At 45.7% G+C, this 22,914-nt stretch overlaps 1 pseudogene; it reads left to right on the forward strand.

The window, feature by feature from the left end:
* The first annotated feature begins 228 nt into the window (after positions 1 to 228).
* LOC113882290 overlaps positions 229 to 22,914 on the forward strand; it is a 42,499-nt pseudogene continuing 19,813 nt past the window's right edge.

Raw genomic sequence — 22,914 nt, forward strand, 5'->3', positions numbered from 1 at the left:
AACTTTTAAAGTCTGGATTGTCTCTCAATAACTCACAGTAAGGCTACTAGTTCCCACCTGGATACCACAGTGGCCCACCAGCTTGCCGGTGGCTTGCTTTTAAGCAGGAGTTTTCAGGTCAAGATCACTAGACATTTAAGGGAGATTTTGGACAGGAACAAAAAAATTAAAATAAAAAGCAACAAGGAGGAGAGCCGGCGGAGCTGGTGGGAGCGCGCCTGTTGCAAGATGGCGGCGGCCACGCGGTCCCCGCCGGTCACGGGGCCGCTACCGGCAGCGGCTGCGCTGCCTCCGGTCAGACGGATCTCCATCGCACCGACGGTCCCTGGCTCAAGCGGGCCCAGCAACGATCCGGCCTTTCTGGTCAAGCCGTGGACCCTCCTGAGCGACCCCTGACAGACACGTGGAGCTGTGTCCACGTGCTCGACCAGGCTGGCTGGCTGCCTGAGTCCCCGAGCAAGGCGCGGCCAGCCTCGTGCGGCTGCTCGACCCCTGTGGCTTCCGGAAGGTGGTCCTCATCGAGACCGGCAGCCGGGTCAGGCCAGAGTCGATGACCCCGAGTGCCAGCACCGCGCTTCCTGCGCGGCCAGGAGTAGCTCCTGGAGAACGATCAGGAGGGAAGTGACCGTGCGTCCACCGAGGAGTGAGGACATAAAGCTTCGCCAGGACAGTATCACCAGGCTGCTGACCGCCTTTCCGTGGATGAAGGGGAAGCAGGAGAGCACGGACCCCAACCCGCCCCGCATGAGGCAGAGGACGAGGCCCCGTGGCGGGACGTGGCCGGCCTGCAGCAGAAGCAAGCCAGGCCACAGAAGGCGGTTGACAGGCTCGTCCACGTTCTCATCCAGTTGGCGCGTCCAGCCGGATCCTGCAGGTGATGAGAACGATCCCGGTGATGCTGAAGACGGCGGCTCGGCACATCCCAAGCCCCAGAATGGCTGGCAACACTCCCTGGAGCAGGTCCACTACAGCCCCTGTGAGGCTCCCGCCTGGCCTACAGCGGCCCCAGCCTCTCCTCCCCAGATGCTGTTGCCAGCTCTCGGCCCATCATCTGTGACATCACTGAGCTGCCCCCAGCAGCCCCTTGGCAAAGAGAGTCCCCTGTCCAGCAGGCCCTTGGTTGAAATCAAGAAGGAGCCCTCCCCACCCCCCAGGTCACCTCAGAGCCCCTGGGCCAAGGATTCCAGTCCTCTGTGATGGGGACTCCCTTGTCTCCAGTTCAGTTCAGTCACTCATTCGTGTCCAACTGCAGCATGCCAGGCCTCCCTGTCCATCACCACCTCCCAGAGCCTACTCAAACTCATGTCCATCGCCTCCCTGATGCTATCCAACCATCTCATCCTCTGTCGTCCCCTTCTCTTCCCACCTTCAATCATTCCCTGCATCAGGGTCTTTTCCAATGAGTCTGTTCTTTGCATCAGGTGGCCAAAGTATTGGAGTTTCAGCTTTAGCACCAGGCCTTCCAGTGAATATTCAGGATGATTTCCTTTAGGATGGACTGGTTGGATCTCCCTCCAGTCCAAGGGACTCTCAAGAGTCTTCTCCAACACCACAGTTTGAAAGCATCAAATCTTCGGTGCTCAGCTTTCTTTATAGTCCAACTCTCACATCCATACATGACTACTGGAAAAGCCATAGGTTTGACGAGACAGACCTTTGTTCGTAATGTCTCTGCTTTTTAATGTGCTGTCCAGGTTGGTCATAGCTTTTCTTCCAAGGAGCAAGCGTCTTTTAATTTCATGGCTGAGTCACCAGCTGCAGTGATTTTGGACACCATTCTGTGGGAGAATCTGAGCCTGCCGCCCAGGCCACATCAACCACACCCTTTACAGATGGGGGGTTGGGGGGAGCGCCCTGCCCACAGTCCCTGCCCCTCCCGGCCCCGCCCCCGCCCCCCATCAGGTGCCTCAGCCTAACCCACCTGGACAGTTTGGCTCACACCCCTCAGAGGCCTGGGGTCGCCTGTCTCTTCCCCAGCCCCTCCTGCTGTCTGCATTACCGAGTCCAGTCAGGGACCGAGCTCAAGGACCACTTGGATCCACAGACTCCAACCTGGATGACCTGAAGACCAGGCAGACTAGGCACGGCTTCCACGTGGACACCAGCACCCTCCTGGATCTGTTCTGCCCCTCGGTGACAGTGCCCGACAGGAGCCTGCCTGACCCGGGCAGCAGCCTGGCCCGCAAGCCCCCAGGCCTCTGGAGGCAGAGAACAGTAGCCCTGACTCCGGGAAGCAGCTCCTGCAGGCCCCAGGCTCTGTGACGGCCAGCAACCTTCCGGTGCACTTCGAAATAAAGGAGGGCTCCTGCTTCTCCCAGGGGGAAGACCACGGAGGGGATCCCACCATCTCCCTGCTAACTGGGAGGAGGGCCAGCCTGTGCCCTTCCCCACCCCTCCCAATGCAGGGCTGGTCTCAGGAGCCTGGTAACTGGTCTGCCATGGCCCCCAGTCAGCACCAAGGGCCACTCCTGAGTGCCATCTCTTGCTTGGCACTTCACAGCCACACTCGGACTGACCACTTCAGGTAGAACTGTATTTTGGACTTTTTGTATGAGAGATACCCCCCCGCCACACACACACCTTTTGCCTTTCTCCTTCCATTGAGATGTTGTCTTTACTCACTCAGTCGTGTCCAACTCTTTGTGACCTCATGGACTGTAGCCCACCAGGCTCCTCTGTCCTTGGGATTTCCCAGGCAAGAATACTGGAGTGGGTTGCCATATCCTTCTCCAGGGGATCTTCCCAACCCAGGGATCAAACTTGGGTCTCCCACACTGTGGACAGATTCTTTACCACCTGAGCCACCAGAGATATACAGATACGTGTGTGGATGGACACACGAGACAGGCAGAGATCTATGAAAGTCTGGGCTCTGTCTGTGGCTGGGAAAAAAAACAACACGGAGGAAACAGAGAAGAGGGAAACGCCTCATAAATTATAATAAACTTCCTCATAGATAAGCTAGAGTATCTATGAAAGAAAAACAGGATGCTGTAAAAAAAAAAAAATTAGCAAGAAGGTACAGTAAGATGATCAATAGTATATGAGAAATAAAACCTTAAGTCCAATTTTAAGATCTAGATTTTATTACTTCTTATGATGGAAAGAAGCTACTGGCATTTAAAAAACAATTGTCATTATCCTTAGCTCAAGCAACCAACAAAAGTATGTACCTTCTTTTTTGTAAAAAAAACAATAGTCATTATCCTTAGCTCAACCAGCCAACAAAGGTATGTACCTTCTTTTTTGTCTTGAAAATGACTGAAATCTCTAAAGAAAGAAATGTACCTTTCTCCAAGAAATTCTTTCTCTGAGAAATTCTTGTGAGTACCTAGTTAACTGGAGAAATTGAATCTCGCCCTAAGTATTGAGGAGGCTCTTTAAGGCATATGCAGTTAAAAATTAAAAGCTGTCTTGTTAAACCTTAAGCACAGCCTTCTAGGGGGAAGGTGACTTCTCTGTGTCTCTGAGATATAAATGTCCCACACGGTCTTACTAGGTTGCTCTATTGTGTGTGTGTTTGTTTATATTAGGCCTGTAAGAGGTCTTTTCCTGTTCTTACTCGGTGGCCAAATGATGGATCCTTTTAAAATTAGAGAAACTAATAAATTATTACATATAGAGCTTTCTCATTGTAAACAACTGTTGTGTTGGTACCTATAAAACACCAGGGTTTCCTTGGTGGCTCAGATGGTAAAGAATCTGCCTGCAATACAGGAGACCTGGATTAAATCCCTGGGTCGGGAAGATCCCCTGGAGAAGGGAATGGCAACCAACTCCAGTATTCTTGCCTGGAGAATCCCATGGACAGAGGAGCCTGGGGGGCTACAGTCCATGGAGTATAGCAAAGAGTTGGACACGACTGAGCAGCTACACTGAGAAATTATTATCTGTTTTAATTATTTAGGAATTGTATTGATTTGACACTGCAAATATTTACAAAAGAACTCTTCCTATTGAATACAGAGCATATGTGCAAAATCCCAAAGGAGGAAAGGCACATCCCCTGTTTTGTTTTGTTTTGTTTTTTTCTGTTCTGTACCAGTTCACCTCTTAGGAGCCAAAATCTTTTACTGGTTTCTTCTGCATCTTCCCAGATGAAAGTGAAAGTGAGAGTGAAAGTTGCTCAGTCCTGTCTGACTCTTTACAACCCCTGGGATTCTCCAGGCCAGAATACTGGAGTGGGTAGCCTTTCCCTTCTCCCAGGGATCTTTCCTACCCAGGAATCGAACTGGGGTCTCCTCCATTGCAGGCAGATTCTTTACCAACTGAGCTGTCAGGGAAGCCCTCTTTCTGAATACAGGCAATTTATTGGAAACAGTAACAAACTTTATTTTCCTGGGCTCCAAAATTACTGGAGATGGTAACTGCAGCCATAAAATTAAGAGACACTTGCTCCTTGGAAGAAAAGCTATGACCAACCCAGACAGCATATTAAAAAGCAGAGACATTACTTTGCCAAGAATGGTTTGTCTAGTCAAACGTATGGTTTTTCCAGTAGTCATGCATGGATGTGACAGTTAAACCATAAAGAAGGCTGAGCACTGAAGACTTGATGCTTTCAAACTGTGGTGTTGGAGAAGACGCCTGAGAGTCCCTTGGACTGCAAGAAGATCAAGCCAGTCCATCCTAAAGGAAATCAGTCCTGGATATTCATTGAAAGAACTGATGCTGAAGCTGAAGCTCCAATACTTTGGCCACCTGATGTGAGAGCTGATTCACTGGAAAAGACCCTGGTGCTGGGAATGATTGAAGGTGGGAGGAGAAGGGGACGACAGAGGACGAGATGGTTGGATGGCATCACCAACTTGATGGACATGAGTTTGAGCAAGCTCTGGAAGTTGGTGATAGACAGGGAAGCCTGGTGTGCTGCAGGTGTGCAGTCCATGGGATCGCAAAGAGTTGGACACGACTGAGCAACTGAACTGAACTGAACTGACTGTGAAGCTAATTATGTTTCGGCATCAGAGTCCCTTCCTGGGCTTCCCTGGTGGTTCAGTGGTAAAGAATCCACCTGCAATGCAGGAGACCGGGGTTCTTCAGTCTCCAGGAGACTGGAGAAGGGAATGGCAACCCACTCCAGTATTCTTGCCTGGAGAATTCCAAGGACAGAGGAGCCTGGCGGGCTTCAGTCCACGGGGCTGCAGAGAGTTGCACACATCTGAGCGACTAACACACCAGGGTCTCTTGCTTGCTTGGGCCCTTCCTGGGCATTGTACCTAATTTTATATTTGTACTTTTGGCATTCTTTTTCTTAGAAAGGGCCACCAGAATTGTACAATTTCAGAGCCCCCAGACCTGGGTCTGTCAGCTTCCTGGGTCTGTCTGCCTTCTCATACAACTGTGGATTTACATATATTCTGTATAAATACATAAATACTAGTATATCATGCTCAGTGTTCTTTGCCTTCGTTTTTTACATTTCATATCTTGAAATCAATATTTACAGAGTTGTCTCATTTTTAACCATTGTGTTACATTCTATTGTAGGGATAAGGGTCCTTTTATTTAACAGTTCATCTATTGAGACATAATTGAGTTATTTCTAGTATTTTACCAACACACACGGTGCTGCAATGAAGGTCCTTGTGTGTAATTCATGGTCAGGGTGACTGTACCTGCAGATATCTGGGGTAGTTCTTGCTTGTAATAGCACTCCCTTTGAGTGTCAAAAAGTCCAGCGTAGATGTATATTCTTTGAAGCAGAATTGCTTGGTCAAAGAATATGTGAGTGAAGTCATTCAGCCATGTCCGACTCTTTGCGACCCCATGGACTGTAGCCTATCAGGCTCCTTGGTCCATGGAATTCTCCAGGCAAGAATACTGAAGTGGGTTGCCATTTCCTTCTCCAGGGGATCTTCCCGACCCAGGGATTGAACCCAGGTCTCCTGCATTGTAGGCAGACGCTTTACCATCTGAGCTACCAGGATATTTAATTTCATATTAAATAACGGATATTTTAAGATTGCCATCTATAGAGGTTGCATTGTACCCTTCCATCAACAATAGGTGGACAGGAAATTCCAGTAGTTAAGAGGGCCAGTAGTTAAGACTCTTTGCTTTCATTGCCGGCTGGAATGGACAAGGAAAAAAAACCAACAATGTGTGGACAGTATGAACGGTACTAATTTCCTTCCCTGGCTCCTGCCAACTGAGCTTGTTATCAAGCTTCTTTACCTGTGTCTATCTGATGGCAAAAAAGTGTGTCACTGTTATTTTAATTTACATTTTAAAAGTTGGGAGTAGAGACTTCCCTTGTGGTCCCTACAAGGGTGGTTAAGAGTCCACCTGCCAGTGCAGGGGATGTGGGTTCTATCCCTAGTCCGGGAAGATCCCATGTGCCCCGGGGCAACTAAGCCCGTGTGTCACAACCGCTAAAGCTTGTGCACACCCAGAACCCATTGTCTGCAGCAAGAGAAGCCGCTGCGACGGGAAGCCTGCATACCACAACAAAGAGTAGCCCTGCTCGCTGCAGCCAGAGACAGCCCGGGTGCAGCAACAAGATCTAGTGCAGCCGAAATAAATTAAATAGATCAACGGTTATTTTTAAAGTTAAGAGTGAAATTAACTATTTTGATTTCAATCAAATTAAAAACCATTTGAATTTCCTTTCCCATAAATAATCTATATCCTTTGCCCGTTTTTCTATTGGTTGTCAATATTTTTCTTATTGATTTGAAAGAGATGTTTATGTTTTGGGGAGTGCTGCCTGTAATTTAGAAATAACTTTGGGAAAGTGAAGGCTAGAGGTCACAGTGTACAGATAAAGATTATTTTAAGCCCGTGCTTCTCAAACTGGTTTACACACACACCAGGAAATGCTTCTCAGTGTGACAGGGAACAGAGTAGATGATGTTTAATAGCATCAGCTCTGGAGCCAGACTGCCTAGGTTCATATTCTAGCTCTACATCTTGCTAAGTAACTTTGGACTCATCTTTTAAGTTTCATGGACTCAATTAGCTATTCATAAAGTAGATAATAATCTCTGCTTCACAAGATGGGAGTCAAAGAGCCTATGCCAAGAAAAGTTGGCTTGGAAAACCAAAATAAACAATAATTCTCATCCTGTTATTTGGATTTTTTTAAGAAAAGAATCATAAGGAGCTTTCCTAGTGGTCCAGTGGTTAAGAATCCGCCTTGCAATGCAGGGGACTCTGCTTTGATCCCTGGTCCTGGAAGATTCCACTTGCTGTGGAGGAACTGAGCCCGTGTGCCGAAGTACTGGGCCCACCCTCTGGAGCCTGCATGCTGTAACTGCTGAGCCCACATGTCACAGCTAATGAAGCCCGTGCACCCCAACAAGAGAGGCCGTTGCAATGCACTGCACTGCATGCATTGCCCACGCACCGCAACTAAAGAGCAGCCCCCACTTGCCACAATTAGAGAAAGCCCAAGTACAGCAAGGAAGACTCAGCACAGCCATAAATAAATAAAGTTTAAAAAGAAAGACTCAAAAGGACACACACACACAAATTAAAGCAAGATAAGAGTATGCCATGCAAATTTTTAACTAGAATCCACCTGGCACAGATAACTTCTTAACAGACTGTATCAGTTAGCTAATTGCTGTTTTCAAAAAAAAAAACAAAACAAAAAACCCCAAGCCTCAAATGGAGTCACTTATGCTAAGTCCTGGACCTCCCTGGTTGCTCAGCTGGTGAAGAATCCGCCTGCAAGGCAGGAGACCCTGGTTCATTTCCTGGGTTGGGAAGATCCCCTGGAGAAGGGATAGGCTACCCACTCCAGTATTCATAGGCTTCCCTGGTGGCTCAGACAGTAAAGAATTCGCCTGCAATGCAGGAGACCTGGGTTTGATCCCTGGGTGGGGAAGATCCCCTGGAGGAGGGCATGGTGACCCACTCCAGTATTCTTGCCTGGAGAATTCCCATGGACAGAGGATCCTGGCGGGCTACAGTCCATGGGGTTGCAAAGAGTTGGACATGACTGACTAAGTCGGACACGACTTAGCACAGTGAATGCTAAGTCCCACCAAGACTTAGTATTGGGATGGCTAAAAACTTTGTTCAGATTTTTCCGTGAGATGATATAGCAGTTTCAGCTTCTCCCTAGAGTGGACTTTTAAACCAATTACTCTGAAATTACCTGAGCAACCCTTGTGAAGCAATCAGCTTGATAAGACCCGCTGCCTTCCCGTAAGGCAAGGGGATCATCCCTGGAAAATTCACTTTTAACCTCCTTGTCTCACCCTCCTTCTGCCTCCTTCTGCCTGTAAAATCTTTGCATCTTGTGCATCTCCTCAGAGCACACTTCTCTTTGTTTGGTTTGTTTGTTTGGGGTGGGCATGCTGTGGGACTTGTGGGATCTTAGTTTCCCGACCAGGGGTCAAACCGGGGCCCATGGCGGTGAAAGTGCAGGGTCTTACTCCAGGGAATCTTCCTGACCCAGGGATCAAACTCACGACTCTCGTGTTTCCTGCATTTTTTTGGCAGGCAGATTCTTTACCACTAGCACCACCAGGGAAGCCCCCTTAACCCCTGGACCACCAGGGAATTCCCTGAGCACACTCCTCTTTGTTAGATAGGGTGCTGTCCATTTCATGAATCATTGAATAACGCCAATTAGATCTTCAAATTTTCTCAGTCCACTTTGTTTTATTTAACACTGTGTATCTAACTACCCCAAAATTTAGTGTCTTGAAACAACCATACAGTTAGGTCACCCTTCTGTGAGTCAGCAGTATGAGCTGGGCTCCTGCATGAAATTCTTGTAATCTCAGCAAAGCTCACTCCTGGACAGCTCTGCTTCTGAAGGTTGCCTGGGCGTGGATGCACTGATAAGAGGTGCCGGGGCCACAGGGCCAGTGATCCAGAAGACTAGCCTGAGTGTGCTTTAGGATTGACAGCAGAAGTGTACAGAGCTTTCTGAGGCCTTGGCTCAGAGCTGGCATAAGGTTGCTTTCACCTTGTTTTATTGACCAAAGCCAGTTATAAGGCCAATCCAGATTGCAGGAGTGTGGCAAGAAAGCTCCACCTTTTGATGGAGTAGCTGCCAAGAGCATGTTGCAAAGGGCCCAGAAAATAGGAAGTGAGGAGAACTGCAGCCAATTCAACACCTATGTAAATTCAAAGCTTGGGATATAGAGTGTAGGTAGGAGGTAGCTAGCAATCACGGGGCTATACAAACCCACAAACATCCCACAGAGCAAAAGTCAATCTGAACATCTGCCACAGCCAGAGGAAACCAAAACCACTGCTGGTCTGAGCTGGTTATTAAGTGAAGCGTTTCCTCCCCTTGCTTCCCTGCCTCTGGCTTTGATGGGTACGGTGGGATGCTGAGTGAGGCTGGAAAGAAACACACAAAGACGCCAGCTGCGCTGTCTTTGTTCCTCAGCACAATTTTCCAAGTCAAGCTTATCTGGGAGAGAGAGCAGTGAGCAGTTCTGAAGAGACATCTCAGTTCCCTGCCCAGGAATTGGGTTGTTCTTGCTGTTGTTCAGTTGCTAAGTCATGTCTGACTCCTTGCAACCTCATGGACTACAGCACACTACGCTTCTCTGTCCTCCACTCTCTCGGAGTTTGCTCAAATTCATGTCCATTGAATCAGTGATGCTATCCAACCATCTCATCCTCTGCTGCCCCCTTCTCCTTTTGCCTTCAATCTTTCCCAGCATCAGGGTCAATGAGACAGCTCTTTACATCAGGTGGCCAAAGTACTGGAGCTTCAGCTTCGGCATCCGTCCTTCCAATGAATATTCAGTGTTGATTTCCTTTAGGATGGACTGGTTGGCTCTCCTTACAGTCCAAGGGATTCTCAAGAGTCTTCTCCAGCACCACAGTTCAAAAGCATCAATTCTTCAGTGGGTTGCCATTTCCTCCTCCAGAGGATCTTCCTGACCCAGGGATCAAACCGGTGTCTCTTGTGTCTCCTGCATTGGCAGGCGAATTCTTTACCTCTGAGCCAGCTGGGAAGCCCCTTAAACCTGGGTAGCCTGGATGAAAACCAAGAATCCTAGCCACTGGACCACCAGGGCTTGAGGATAGGAGCAAAGTCATCCTGGCTTCCTCCTTAGGCTCCCCCACCCCACCCCTACCCCTGCCTCCTTTTGAAAGTAAGAATGTTTCAAGGAGGCAAAAACTGTGAAAACAGGGAAAAGTTTATTATTAGAAACTAAGTTTATTATTAGAGAGACAGCATAATAACATGTGGGAAAGCACAGAGAGAAACTGTTTGTTTATTTAAGACAGAAGCAAGGCAGAAATACACACCCAGAGAGGAGTGGAGGTGTCCTGAATGAGGAGCACAGCAAAGAGGTAATTTAAATCTCTTATGCAGGGCAGTCTTTCCAGGTCTTTGCGAGCATGCGTTGCACGGCTGCTCAGTCACGTCTGACTCTTGGCGACTCTATGGACTGTAGCCCACCAGGCTCCTCTGTCCATGGCATTTTCGAGGCAAGAGTACTGGAGAGGGTTGCCATGCCCTCCTCCAGGGGATCTTCCCCGCCCCGGGATTGAACCCCCGTCTCTTTTGTCTCCTGCATCGGCAGGCAAATTCTTTACCACTGAGCCCCTGGGAAGCTGTGGTCTTTGTTTACATGTGGCCAATTTTACATGTTTCTATTTTCACAACCTGCTGGTCCTTGGACCCTCCGCAAGAGGGGCGTGCAATTTTCCGCTAAGATGGATTCTACCACAGTGGCATGTGGGTGCATGTCCACACCTATTATGGAGTTGGGCCCCCCCTTTTTGACTCGCAAGAAGCCTTCCTGTCCGTGTGCAGACAGGGAAGTTTTCCTTGACCTCAAGGGCGGGCACCTAATCTCGTTACTTCTGCAGAGCTCAGCTTCTGCCACTAGCTTTGTCCTTGGAGTGTCTGGGTGAGAACAAAGCTTGAATTTTACTCTACTTGACAAACACCAGCTGTCCAGCCCAGGGGTCCACGTATCGCCTGTCTCAAAGCCAGTGATAGCTGGCCTAGAGATGAAATGTAATTTAAGATGAAGTGTAAAGGGCTTTTTATAGAGATAGTGGGTAGATATGTTCTGTGGCCTTCCTGAGTTGTTCAGAGGCAGAGAAAGGAGTAGCTCCACAGGGCAGGTTCTCGGGAAAGTGGCGGCAAAGGATAAAGCTGTTATCTGATTACAACCTCTAAGCCCACAGACTCAGTGTACTGCTATAGAAATAATAAGCATAGATTTTAGTAAATGATATAAAGGAAATAAAGAGCATGAGAGAATTATTGCTTCAGAGGGCGGGGAGGCATTGGGTTTCGTGACAGCGTGGCCTGGAAAAGGCTCCCTGAGGTGACTTGAAGTTGGAGAACGAACTATCTCAGTGATTCAGGCAGAGGGACCGACTCGTGTCAAGTCCCAGGATAGGGAGGACCTTGGCACGTTCTCAGACAATGACTTGCTTTTTCTAACTCCAATTTTATCGGATAAAAAGCATTTTCTTACTGCAATCCAGAACACACATGCATCCAAAGCAAAAATTTCATGAAATTCTCCTTCTACGTAAAATACTAAAACGCACTCTTGTATTTTCCTTTACTTCAGGTTCACTGAGATATGATTTACGTACAGTAAAATCACCCTTGTTACGTGTACAGTTCCATGTATCTTGATAAATGTGTACAATCACAGAACCACCACGACCAACACGTGGCACATCTCCAGACCCCTCAGAACTGCCTCCCGCTCCTTTGCACTCAGTCCCCTCCCCTAACGTGGAGCCAGGGGCCAGCACTGATTTGATTTCTGCTCCTACAGATTTTTAAACATAGTTTTTCTTGATGTGTCTATTTATAGGTTTATATGATTTTAATGGTCTTTTCAAATAAATTGCTTTTGGTATCACTGATTTTTCTCATTTGTTGTTTCTGTTCTCAGTTTTATTGATTTCCTCTCCAATCTTCCTTATTTCCTACTTGTTCAGTTCACTTTGAATTTAATTTGCTCTCTTTTTTTTTTTTTTTTTTGGCCTCTTAAGGGACATAGATTAATAATTTGAAACTTTTCTTATTTTCTAGTTTAATATTTAAATTTCCATTTAGGCACCACTTTGGCTATACCCCACACATTTTGATATATTGTGTTTCTATTTTTATTCAATTCAAAATATTTTCTACTTTCCCTTGTGACTTCCTCTTTGACACATGGGTTAATATTTAAAAGTGTGTTGTTTAACTTACAAATATTTGAAAGATTTTCCAGATATTGTTCTAATTTAATTCAGTTGTGGTCAGAGAACATACTTTTTATTATTTTAGTTGTTTAAAATTTGTTGAGGCTGTTTTATGGCCCAGACTATGATTGATCTTGCTGAACCCTTCATGTGCTCTTGGAAAGAATGTTGTTTTTCTGTTTGGTGGAAAGTTCTATAAATGTCAATTAGGTCAAGTTTGTTTAGGGTGTTCAGGTCTTTTTATCTTTGCTGAGTTTTGGTCTACTTGTTTCATTGATTCCTGAGACAGGAGTGTTGAAACCTCCAGCTATAATTGTGGGTTTGTCTATTTTGATTTTCAGTTCTGTAAGTTTTACTATTCATATTCTGGAGCTGTGTTCAATGCATGAATATTTAGGACTGTTATGTTCTTCATGAGTTGATTCCTCTTTATCCCAGGTAACATTCCTTACTGTGAACTCTATTTGTCACATATTAATGTAGCCCCTCTGCTTTCTTTTGATTAGAGTTTCATAGTGTATCTTTTTGCATCCTTAACCTAAATATAGCTTTGTATTTGATGTGTTTCTTGTACAAAACATATAATTTTGGTCTTGTTTTTATTTGTGTAACATAGTTAAAAGTAAATTAGGTAACTCATAAAGTAACAGAAAATATTCACAATACATCTTGACAACAATAGACCAATATAAAAATAGGTGTAAAAATAAAAAACAAGTTGTATATTTATGACATGTACACTTTGGGTAGGCATGTTATACTTCAATAAAAAATTTCAGGGACATCCCTGGCGGTCCAGTGGTTAAGACTCCATGGTTCCACTGCAAAGGGTGCAGGTTTGATCCCTGGTCAGGGAACCAGAATCCAACATGCTGGGTGGCACAGCCAAAAATAAATAATTTTTTAAAAATTTCAGTGAAGAAACTGAAAAACAATGTCATATAATTTTATGAGACTTTTTTAAAAAATCAGTAGACTGCTGATCCCTACTGGTACCTCATTTTCGGTTTAGAAGTCCCAATCTTATTTCGCTTAGCTGTTTATTTTGGTATTAATTTCATACTTTTATATTTTTAATCAACATTGTCATTTTTAATCAATTATTCATGTACTTAGTCTAAAGATTCAAATGGTTAGGATTCAAACGCTTACTCCCACCCATCTATCCACTTCTCCAGTGCAACATAGCTCATTTTAAAAAACTATTTATTGAATTATAATTGACATACAATATATTATATTGGTTTCAGGCATAGAACATAGTGATTTGATATTTTTTATATTACGAAATGATTACCATAAGTCTAATTACCACTTGTCATCACACAGAGTTAGTACTATATAGTTCATTTTGCTTAAATGGATATTCATCATTAACATATTATGAGTGCACAAGTGTTCAGTTCAGTTCAGTTCAGTCGCTCAGTCGTGTCCAACTCTTTGCGACCCCATGAATTGCAGCACGCCAGGCCTCCCTGTCCACCACCAACTCCCGGAGTTCACTCAGACTCACGTCCATCCAGTCAGTGATGCCATCCAGCCATCTCATCCTCTGTCGTCCCCTTCTCCTCCTGCCCCCAATCCCTCCCAGCATCAGACTCTTTTCCAATGAGTCAACTCTTCGCATGAGGTGGCCAAAGTACTGGAGTTTCAGCTTTAGCATCATTCCTTCCAAAGAAATCCCAGGGCTGATCTCCTTCAGAATGGACTGGTTGGATCTCCTTGCAGTCCAAGGGACTCTCAAGAGTCTTCTCCAACACCACAGTTCAAAAGCATCAATTCTTTAGCGCTCAGCCTTCTTCACAGTCCAACTCTCACATCCATACATGACCACAGGAAAAACCATAGCTTTGACTAGACGGACCTTTGTTGGCAAAGTAATGTCTCAGCTTTTGAACATGCTATCTAGGTTGGACATAACTTTCCTTCCAAGGAGTAAACGTCTTTTAATTTCATGGCTGCAGTCACCATCTGCAGTGATTTTGGAGCCCCCCAAAATAAAGTCTGACACTGTTTCCCCATTTATTTCCCATGAAGTGAAAGAGATGGGAATACCAGACCACCTGACCTGCCTCTTGAGAAATCTGTGTGCAGGTCAGGAAGCAACAGTTAGAACTGGACATGGAACAACAGACTGGTTCCAAATAGGAAAAGGAGTACGTCAAGGCTGTATATTGTCACCCTGCTTATTTAACTTCTATGCAGTGTACATCATGAGAAACGCTGGACTGGAAGAAACACAAGCTGGAATCAAGATTGCCGGGAGAAATATCAATAACCTCAGATATGTAGATGACACCACCCTTATGGCAGAAAGTAAAGAGGAACTCAGAAGCCTCTTGATGAAAGTGAAAGTGGAGAGTGAAAAAGTTGGCTTAAAGCTCAACATTCAGAAAACGAAGATCATGGCATCCGGTTACTCACTAAATAAACTCTCCTTCCCCTCGACCTAAGAATTGCCTTTGTGTGTATTGTTTCTATATTCTTACCATTAATTCAACTTCCAAATATCTCCTAGTATGTATTTCTCTTCCATTTGTTCAAACACATCAAGTCATCTATCACATTTTCTGAGTGAAATTTCCTCTTGAAGCCTCTGACCATCTCCTATGGGAACTGGCTGCCCTCCAGGCCTGCTGAACAGCTGTGGTCTTTGGAGTCTCCATTCACTGTCTTTCTGGGAATCCTCTTCGTCTTCTCTTGTGTTCCATCTCCTGCTTCACGCATATCAAGAATTCTTTTTTGTTTGTCTCCTAGTTGTGGTAGAGCACATCCTGTAAGTTTCCAGAGCAGAGATACGTGAGAAGCAAATGCTTTGAGACTTTGTACATCTGGAAGTGTACCTATCCTCCTCATGAACCAATTAATAGTTTGGTTTGGTATTGAATCTTAGATTGGAAAAAATTTCCTAGAAAATTTGGAGGCGTTGTTCCGCTATGTTTTTTATTTCAATGGATGGAATTCTTGCTCTTGATACTTTGTGTAAAACCTGTTTTAGGGAACTTGCCTGGCGGTCCAGTGGTTGAGACCTTGTGTTCCCACTGCAGATGCAGGTTTGATCCCTGGTAGGGATGGCACCCCACTCCAGTACTCTTGCCTGGAAAATCCCTTGGACAGAGGAGCCTGGTGGGCTGCAGTCCATGGGGTCCCTAAGAGTCAGACACGGCTGAGCGACTTCACTTTCACTTTTCACTCTCATGCATTGGAGAAGGAAATGGCAACCCACTCCAGTGTTCTTGCCTGAGACTCCCAGGGACAGGGGAGCCTGGTGGGCTGCCGTCTATGGGGTCGCACAGAGTCGGACACGACTGAAGCGACTTAGCAGCAGCAGGGAAACTAGAGAAGGCAATGGCACCCCACTCCAGTACTCTTGCCTGGAAAATCCCATGGACAGGGGAGCCTGGTAGGCTGCCGTCTACGGGGTCGCACAGAGTTGGACATGACTGAAGCAACTTAGCAGCAGCAGCAGGGAAACTAGAATCCCGCATGCTGAGTGGCGCAGCCAAAAAAACACAAAAAACAAAACTGTTTTAGCCTCTCTAGAAGTTGATAAGGTCTCTTTTTTCACAGTGGTGAATTCAAAATGATCTAGCTCTGCATGCATGCTAAGTAGCTTCAGTCATGTCCAGCTGTTTGCAACCACATGGACTGTAGCCCACCAGGCTCCCCTGTCCCTGGGATTCTCCAGGCAAGAATACTGGAGTGGGTCGCTATCCCCTCCTTCAAGGGATCTTCCCAACCCAGGGATCGCACCCACTTTTCTTATGTCTTCTGCATTGGCAACAGGTACTTCACCACTAGCACCACCTGGGAAGCCCAATATAACTCTAGAACTAATTTTGTTTAATGTACTGGGCCTCGTCTTTCTAGAAACTCATCCACCAGTTCTGGAAATTTTCTTAAATTATTTCTTTGGTTATATCCTTCCAAATGTTTTCTTTTCTTTTTAAAAAATTATTTACTTTTATCAGCTCTAGAACTGAGTCACTGGAAAAGACCCTGATGCTGGGAAAGATTGAAGGCAGAAGGAGAAGGGGACGACAGAGGATGAGATGGTCGGATGGCATCACCAACTCGATGGACATGAGTTTGAGCAAGCTCTGGGAGTTGGTGATGGACAGGGAAGCTCGGTGTGCAGCAGTCCATGGGGCTCGCAAAGAGCTGGACACGACTGAGTGACTGGACTGAACTGAAGGTCTTCATTGCTGCACGAGAGCTTTCTTTAGCTGCGGTGAGCAAGGGCTGCTCTCTAGTCGAGATGTGCAGGCTTCTCATTGTGGTCGCGTCTCTTGTTGAGGAGCATGGGCTCTAGAGTGTGCGGGTTTTAGTAGTTGGGGACACACGGGCCTTGTTGCCTGGTGACATGTGAGATCTTCCTGGACCGGGGACCAAATCCATGTCCCCTCCATTGGCAGGCAGATTCTCAACCACTGGATCACCTGGGAAGCCACAGCTGTTTTCTTTATTTTCTCTTTATATAACTCCCAGAAGCAGATACTGGACTTCTTGGACTGATTTCCTAAATATTTTAAGTCCTTTCTCCCACTCCTCATTTTTCATACTGTTTTTCTTTTCTCTGCTTTCTGAGAGACTTCAGCAACTCCAAGTCTCTGTGCTTTTCATTTCTACTATCATAGATTTTATTTTCAAGAGCTCTGCTGTGTTCTTTGAGTATTATTTTTTATAGTATTCTGTGATTGTTTCATAAATTTATAATTTCTTGACTCTCTTGAAGAAATTCATAATAGATACTTTGGCAAGTTTTCTTCCCCCTTTTAGTCTCTGTTTCCTCTGAGGTAGGGGCTTCCCAGGTGGCTCAGTGGTAAAGAATGTGCCCACCAATGCAGGTGACCCAGGAGACATGGTTCCACCCCTGGGTCAGGAAGATGCCTTGGAGGAGGAAATGGCAACCCCCTCCAGAATTCTTGCCTGGAAAATCCCATGGACAGAGGAACCTGGCAGTCTACAGTCCATAGGGCCACAAAGAGGTGGACATGCCAGAGCAAGTGAGCATGAACGCGCGCCTCTGAGGCAGTCTCTTATTCTTGTTTTGACTAATCTCTGTATTTCAAGTTAGAGATTTTTCTTAAAACTTCTGATGATCCTTGGCTATCTGCCTATATTTAAGAATGGGACACTAAAAAGCTGATTAAGCAATCTCTTCTCTTTGAGTGGGGCTTTTCAAATTTAACATGAATGTCTTGGTTTCAGTTCTCCCAAAAGAGACCCTAAAACCAAGTATTCAAGTGGAAGTACTCACTGGAAGCATAGAGGAGTAGGAAAGTGAGACAGGGAAGAGAAAACAGCTGTAAGGCTAACTGTAACTGAGGCTTAATGCTATGGAAAACCTTTGGGAAAATGAAAAACACACATCTTGGAACTCTCCTATAGAGCAGAAAAGGAAGTTGGGACAGCTATAAAAAACAGAGAATCTATGACTTTTCATTGACCGACGCCTTGCCAGGAAGGAAGAGGAGTCTTTCTTCTTCCTGGTAGACTGCTATTGTTAGAGAAGGCGATGGCACCCCACTCCAGTACTCTTGCCTGGAAAATCCCATGGACAGAGGAGCCTGGCGGGCTGCAGTCCATGGGGTCGATAGGAGTTGGACACGACTGAGCGACTTCACTTTCACTTTTCACTCTCATGCATATTGGAGAAGGAAATGGCAACCCACTCCAGTGTTCTTGCCTGGAGAATCCCAGGGAAGGGGGAGCCTGGTGGGCCGCCGTCCATGAGGTCGCACAGAGTCGGACACGACTGAAGCGACTTAGCAGCAGCAGCAGCATTGTTGCAGCATGTGAGAGCTCCCCCTGCTGGTCTCCTGACTATTTAATTGAGGTTTCTACTCCAGTACTCTTGCCTGGAAAATCCCATGGATGGGGGAGCCTGGTAGGCTACAGTCCATGGGGCACAAAGAGCGACTTCACTTTCACTTTCTATTTATTAATTTTTTTTTTTTTTTTTACCATTTCTCCCTTTTGATCAAGGTCATTCTCTGAAAGCACTGCTGATCAAGGAACAGATTTTCTAACTTCAACAGCTTTTTGTCCCTCAATATCAGAAAGTACCTTTCCTGGGTGTAGTGTCTTATGTGAGAGGGAAAATGCACAGATTGAAAGCCTATCAAGATCACATTCAAGCAATGAGGAGGGTCAGGAGAGAGAAATGTACCTTTTATCACAAGTCCATATGTTATCAAGATCGTAGACACTGGAAATCTTCTGAGGTATTATGTCATCAAAAAGGTTTGGTGAAAAGTTTTCAACAGGCCTCGTCCAGATATTTTGGGAAAACCGTTTCGTTGGATCTCATCTGCGTCAGTTCAGGTCGCCAAGTGACGGGCAGGCCCGGTCAGGGCTCAGTACTTTCTTTACGTATTCCAGGTAAATCCAAAGGCCTATTCCTCAGAGTCTTGCAGGACAAAGTTTGGTTAGAAAAACCTGATAAAAGCCTTTCCAGCAACGATGAAGAGCCTTCCTCTGAAGGCTGTCTTTTTCAAGAGAGAAAATCTCCAGATTGCAAGGTGTGATGCATAATGTTTTCCTCTTTTGAAAACAAACTGTGGAAAGATTGCTCTACCAAAGCACAGTTATTTTTAATAGAAGCAGTTAGGCCTTTGCAATCCTGGAATGCCTCTCCTTTGATCAGTTGTGGGTCAAAAGAAACAGAAGCAAGTGCATTGGGCATCCTGAAACTGTCTCAAAGGGTGAGCACTTATGAGTTCCGAAAGTGGCGGATCTGAGGCTTGGAAGGACCAATGACGATGCTTTGGAGGGTCTTTCCAAGGTATTTGGAGGGACTCTACAAATTTTGCCAATTGAATCTTAATGATGCCATTAGCGCATCTGACTAAACCAGAGAATTGAGGGTGGTAACCACAGTGAAATTGCTGTAGAACTGGCCAAAGTGCAGGCGAGTTGTTGAAGTATCTGGCCAATAAAGTGGGTTCCTTGATCACTAATGAAGTTTGAGAGGAGGCCCTAAGTAGGGATAATCTTTTCCAAAAAGACTTCAGCCACAAAAGAGGCAGTAGCCCATCTGCAAGGCAAGGCCCTGGTCCAACATGAAAACATACAGACCACGACCGAAACGTGTATCCAGAAGATGGAGGAAGTTGTATGGAACCCATTTGCCAGAATTTGAACGGTCCATTGGGCAGTTCAAATGTAGGAATAGTTGAATAGACTTCTCTGGGTTATACTTCTGACAAATGGGGTAAGTGAGGTGGGCACTTTCTGTGGTGTTGTTAACGCTTCATCACCAATATTGAGTCATGAATGCTATCATTTTGTCAGTAAATCAATGGGTTAATCCATGTATTGTAGTGAGGAGTGGGAATTTCAGAACCAAATCAACAATTTTTGAATTCCAAATCTTGTTTTTCCGTATCTGAGGCCAGTTGGTTGGACTTCTCTAGCCAGTGTTTCTAAGTTATCATTTGGGAGAAATATCCCTTTGGCTTATGACACAAGTTTAGTAGCTGGTAGTCCCTTTAAGGGCAGTATTTCTTGTGGAAATATCAGTAAGGTGATTTCCCTTAACTTCCAAAGGGTCAAGTTCAGAATACCCTAGAATCTTACCAATAGCTAAAGCAGCAGGTAAAAGTACTGGACCTAATAATTTCTGAACATAGAAGCCATTTAAAAATTTATTTCCTCTGAAGTAAGGAAGCCACATTGCTTCCACAGCATTCTAAAATCATGAACTACTCTGAAAACATATCAACTATCCATATAAATATTGTCCTTGTGTGAAGAACAAGCCCATGTAAAACTATATAATTCAGCCTGTTGGCCATAGGTAAACATGCTGCCTCAACATCAAAAGGAACTGTGAGAGCAGCCCAGCATAATATTTATGGTTGTCACCTTTTGAACAAAAACCATCAGTAAACCATAAGAAATTAGTGTTACCCAGAGGAATTTCAAGATCACCAAGAGGAATCAGGAGGTGATCCATCAGCATTAAGCAATCACGAGGGATTCTGTCAGTGACAGGGTTAAGATGACTATAACATAAACAGGTTACATGAGATCAGGTAACAGAAGGACTTCATAGGAGGTGAGGTGTCTGGCCGAGAAAAGTTCAGTGTAATGAGAATTCAGGAGGGTTTCTATTGCATGAGGTTAAAGGAGATTCATAATCATTTTCTCAGTGGCTTTGACTAAAAGGGCATTGACCATAATGGCTCTAGGGCAAGGTGGTCAGTTGCTGGCTGTAATACCCTATGGGTCAACAGTGGTCCCCCTGTTTTGGGGTGAATACTCCAAGGGCATTCTTTAGTTTTCATATACAAAAAGGAGAAAGGGAATCCGATAATTGGGATACCTAATGGCCTGTGGGTTCATCAGACTCCCTTTTAAAGTCTTAAATCTATGTCCTCCAGTTGTTTCCATAAAATTGGGTTGGGGTCATTATTGTTGAGTAAAACTTACAGAGGTTTGGCCATAAGAGAAATTGAAATCCAATTTTGACAATAACCAGCTATCCAGAGAAAAACAGTAGGCACTTAGTTTTGGGTTTGGGGAAACTTAGGAGACCATGAAGTCTATTTGGATCTAGGTGTAGTCCTGGTTCTAAGAGCAGACGCCCAGATACTGAATCCAGATTTGGGCAAACTGCACTTTTTCTTTGGTAACTTTCTAGTCTTTTAGGGCTGAGTGCTTTAGCAAACTGGATGCTGTCTTCCTGTGAGGAGCCTTGAGAAAGAGCGCAAAGAAACAAATCATCCATGTATGCAACAAAGTAGAAGCTTTAGGGAACTTTATGTCACCCAGATCAGCCTTCAAGATTTATGATAAATAGAAGGACTCTCAGTAAAACCCCGAGGCACTACTGTTCAAGTGAATTATTTTTCTTCCCAAGTGAAGGGAGAAAGGCACTGGCTAGCTCATCAACCAGAATTCTAAAGAATGCATTGCATAAATCAATTATAGTAGAGACTTTACTTCCAGTGGGAATGGATGTTAGTATGATATGAGGACCAGAAAACAAAACTTCCTTGAGTGGCTCTGAGAACTGTGGGCAGAGACGCAGAATGGAAGAGGAAGAACACAGTAGGTACTTCATGGTGGCCACAGCTGATGTTTATGGACACGAATGAGGCCTCTTGTGGGCTCATCCGGAGATGTCAGGGGAAGACTGGTCTGCAGGACTGGCTGATGCGGGTGGAGGCCTGCGACATCAGTGACCCCCAGTGGACGCCTCCCAGCATTCACGACCTCACGATGGCCCCTCTCCTCGATTTCACAGAGCACAGTGCTGGCCTGTGCTGGTCCTGCCACCTGATTTAATAGAGCACCGTGGCCTTGGCTGTGTGCCAGTTCTGAGCCTAAGCCTTAAGAAACCCAGCAGTTACTATTTTTCCTCTTCTGGGAACGTTGCTATTTATTTATTTGGCTGCGTCAGGAGTCAGTTGCAGCACATGGGATCTAGTTTCCTGAGCAAGCTTCAAACCTGGGCCCCCTGCATTGGGAGCACAGAGTCTTAGCCATTGAACCATCAGGGAAGTCCCTGTTCTGGGAGCTTTGGGTCTCCAGGTAAAAAGCCTGTCTACCCTGTTGGAGCGACTGCATGATGAGGTCACAACAAGGCACTGAGGACTGAGGCCTCAGAGGTGTGACCACAGGCGGGCGGTTCCAGTCACCCCCGGCCACTGAAGACTTCGAGCTGAGACTCTGAGCGCAGGAGGGAGATGCCCTGATGGACCTTCCAGCCCCATGGACACCACAGGGATGGCAGGGGACCTGTGACCCGCCAGAACTCCTGACCCACTGAATTGTGAGAAGCAATCAAATGGTCACTGTTTTAAGGCATCATGTTTTGGGACAGTTTGGTATATATCAACAGAAAACCAAAACTGAACCAAAAGAGGAACTTTGAGTTCTTGATGTTTGAGAGACTTCCTCTCCAGACCAGTAAGGTCTGACAGCATTGAGACTGCACTTGAAAAGAGCGAAACCTACAAGGCAGTTAAAATCATGTGCTGGTCTGGAGGAAACATACATGTTAGAGTTTTTAAAAATCTGTAATAAGGACTGTTTTCTTTACTGATATGCTTCGAAAACCTAAGTTTGAAGAGAAGAATAGGAAATGCTCCCCAAAGTACCTCCAGGCTGGGTGACTTCTGGACCCATCCTAGTATGAGCTCCTTCTAACAAATGGCAAGGGAGCTGGGGCCTCATTTTTTTTTTCCAGGAGCTGAAATCTGATCCCTTTAGTTTACAATCAGATTAAATAAACTCACTTTTATGCTTGTTTGAAAAATAAAGTTTTGGACTTCTCTGGTGGTCCAGTGGTTGAGAATGTGCCTGCCAATGCAGGGGACACAGGTTCCATCCCTGGTCCAGGAGGATTCCACATGCCACAAGGCAACGAAGCCCGTGGGTCAAAACTACTGAGCCCGAGCTCTAGAACCCACGTGCCTCAGCTGCCGAAGCCCGTGCACCCTGGAGCTCACGCTCTGCAACGAGAAGCCCGAGCCCCACAACAAAAGAGTAGCCCACACGCAGCAACGAGGACCCAGCACGGCCATAAAAAATAAATGAAAGTAAAATTTAAAAGAAGTTCTGCAAGGAAGAAATTACTCCTCTCTATGGAGTTCTCCCCATGTGGTGTCAGCCCATTCTCTGAAGAGGCACCCTAATGTAGGGAAAGAATGGTGAGGTCTGTCGTCACAGAGGAGGGGGTTTGAATCCCCACTTCCTTCCCCACCTCAAAGCTGTGATGCTCTGGAGAAGTTATTCAACATCTTTCAGGCTGAGCACAGTAAG

Source organism: Bos indicus x Bos taurus, chromosome 23 (assembly GCF_003369695.1).
Source record: "Bos indicus x Bos taurus breed Angus x Brahman F1 hybrid chromosome 23, Bos_hybrid_MaternalHap_v2.0, whole genome shotgun sequence".
NCBI classification, from domain to species: Eukaryota; Metazoa; Chordata; class Mammalia; order Artiodactyla; family Bovidae; genus Bos; species Bos indicus x Bos taurus.